This window comes from Carlito syrichta, unplaced genomic scaffold, assembly GCF_000164805.1.
Source record: "Carlito syrichta isolate Samal-C Ts95f unplaced genomic scaffold, Tarsius_syrichta-2.0.1 Scaffold306869, whole genome shotgun sequence".
Taxonomy (NCBI): domain Eukaryota; kingdom Metazoa; phylum Chordata; class Mammalia; order Primates; family Tarsiidae; genus Carlito; species Carlito syrichta.
The window spans coordinates 239,213-242,488 of NW_007250965.1; positions in this window are offsets into that span (position 1 = coordinate 239,213).

The window sequence follows — 3,276 nt, forward strand, 5'->3', positions numbered from 1 at the left end:
ATCCACTCACCTCAGCCTCCCAAAGGCGTGGGATCACAGGCTGAGCCACCGAGCCCAGCTTAAAAATTTATTTTAGAGATGAGGTCTTGCTACGTTGCCCCGGCTGATCTCGAGCCAGTGGTCTCGGGCAATCCACTCTCCTCAGCCTCCCAAAGTGCTGGGATTACAGGCTGAGCCATCGAGCCCGGCCACATCTGTTGTTTTTGGAGGTATCTCAGTGTGGTTTCAATTTGCATTTCTTTGATGACTTAAATGAGGCTGAGCATTTTTTCATGTGTCTGTTGGCTGCTCATATGTCTTCTTTTGAGAAGTGTCTATTCATATTTTTGCCCACTTTGTAATGGGGTCGTTTGTTTTTTTCTTTTCAGCAGGGTTGACTTCCTTGTAGATCTTAGATGTTAGGCCTTTGTCAGATATACAGTTGGCAAATATTTTTTCCATTCTGTGGGCTGTCTCCCCACTCTCTTGATGGTTTCTTTGGCTTTGCAGAGCTTGTCAGTTTGATGAGGTCCCACTTGTCTATCTTATCTCTTATGGCCTGGACCCTTGGGATTTTGATCAGGAATTGATTGTCAGTTCCAATTTCCATAATGGTGTCTCCTGCATTTTCTAAGGTTCTTATAGTTTGAAATTTTACATTTAGGTCTTTGATCCATTGAGAGTTGATTTTTTTGTGTATGGTGATAGGTAGGGGTCTTGTTTTAATCTTCTGCATGTGGTCAGCCACTTTTCCCAACACCATTTACCAAATAAATTATTATTATTATTATTATTATTATTATTATTTGAGTTGGAGTTTCACTCTGTTGCCCAGGCTGGAGTGCAGTGACACACTCACGGCCACACCAGCATCGACCTGCTAGACTCCAGCAATTCTTCCATCTCAGCCTTCCAAGTAGCCCGAACTACAGGTATGTGCTACCACACCTGGTTAATTTTTTATTTATTGTAGAGACAAGGTCTCACCAAGTTGCCTGGGCTGGTTTTGAACCCGCCAGCTCAGGCAATCCACTCACCTTGGTCTCCCAAAGTGCTGGGATTACAGGCTGAGCTACCGAACCTAGCTGTGAATAAATTATTTTAAAATCAATGTTTTTCAACAGCTTTTTAAATAGGCTTTTAGAAACGAAATTCTAAGAGTATCTAAAGTTTTGATCTCATTACTGTGTGATATGTCACCACTATAACTTCTAATTACAGTACTCTCATGCAATTATATTCACAAACTACTTTTTAGAAAAATTGTATAACCTGTTAAAAAGGGGTTCTTCTACATCCAGCTTATTATCTAAAAGCCTGGTGTGCAAGATAATTTTTATATGCTGATGAAATATTGGGAAGAAATACAAGTTTGCTGAGATATTATGAAAAAGTCACATTGTACTCTGAGACCTGAAAAATTAAAAGAATAGAATATAAAAAATTGCATTAGGGGCAGAAATCACCTAAGTTATAAATTAATCAGATATAGCTATCTCTAAATTGTAAAGAAATTAAATGATTGAAATTATACTCAATAAGTTAAAAATATACTCAGTAAGTTAAAAACAGTATAATGGAAAAATCTGGGTCATCACCTTTAAATTTAACCCTAATTCCCAGTTGCCTGAATCAATTCCATCAGTTGCTTCACCTGTAGGACAAGGTGATAACCTTTGTCAATAACCTTTCTCCTTTGTAACCCAGAAGATTGTAAACATCTGCAGGGCATTGTATGTAAATGTGTCACTACTGTTGTTCATAGGGGAAAAAAAGCTTTTGCATTTTCAGAATGAAATAATCAGAATTAGCAAGTGTGGCAAATATTGAGCTGTATTTATTTATTTTTGAGTTGGAGTCTCACTCCGTTGCCCAGGCTGGAGTGCAGTGACATGCTCACGGTCACCCCACCCGTGACCTGTTGGGCTAAGGCAATCCTTCCGACTCAGTCTTTCAAGTAGCTGAAACTACAAGCGCACGCCACCATGCCTGGCTAATTTTTTTTATTGTAGAGACGAAGTCTTGCCAAGTTGCCCAGGCTGGTCTCAAACCTCTGGACTCAGGTAATCCTCTCGCCTCAGCCTCCCAAAGTGCTGGGATTACAGACTAAGCTACCGCACCTGGCCTCCCTTTACTAATAGTAATAGGTTTGGTTGGGCACAAGCTGCCCATCTAGGGACTGGATTTCCTGACCTCCGTGTTAACTAGCTATGGACATGTGACTAGTTCTCACCAACAAAATGTGAGTAGAGTTGACCCGAGCCATCAGAGTTCAGGGCTTCCCATCTTAGCTGCCCGTTCCTGTTCCTTCCTGCGGGTTTGGATATGGAAGCAACTTCTGGTCCGGCTCGATCCACGCAGGTAACATCGATGCTCTGGAACAGGGATTGAGAAACTCTGACCTTTGCGTTCACTTCAAATTCATTGTTTTTTTGTAAATAAGATTTGTGCACCCAGAGCCGGGTGCGGTAGCTCAGGCCTGTCATCCCAGCACTTTGGGAGGCCGAGGTGAGTGGATTGCCTGAGCCCACGGGTTCGAGAACAGACTGGGAAACTGAGCATCTTTACAATAAATCAAAAAATTAGCTGGGCATGGTGGAGCGCACCTGTAATTCCGGCTACTTAGAGGGCTGAGGCGGAAGGATTGCTGGGGCCCAGCCGGTCGAAGCTGGGGTGGCCGTGAGCAACAGAGCCTGGGCTACAGAGTGACACTCTGACTCAAAAAATAAAAAAATAAGGTTTGTGAATCCTTCATCTATGACGGCTTCTGTGTTACAACAGCAAAGTAGAGTTGCTGCTGTAGGGAGACCACGCGGCCTACAAAGCCAGAAACTATGACCATCTGGTTCTTTATAACAAAACTTTCCTAACGCCTGGGCTGGAGGATGGAGGAGCAACAGAAAATAAGGAACTGGATTTCCGTTAGGGCCACGGGGAGCAGGGGGTCCCCCCACAACCCAAACTTGTCACCTTGGGATGATTATAATAACGTCAACCCAAAGATGCCAAACTCTGTTAAATCTTTCTAGATGGTTTATTCTGAACCAAACTTGAGGACTTGGGCCCGGGAACATCCATCCTCAGGAGGTCCTGAGGATGTGTGCTCACTGTGGTTGAAGGGTGGGTTGGTTCTACACATTTTTTTTTTTTTGAGTTGGAGTCTCACTCTGTCGCCCAGACTGGAGTGCAGTGGCCGCGCCCGGCCACCGAAGCCTTGACCTGCTGGGCTCCGGTGATCCTTCCACCTCAGCCTTCCAAATAGCTGGAACTACAGGCATGCGCTACCACGTCTGGCTA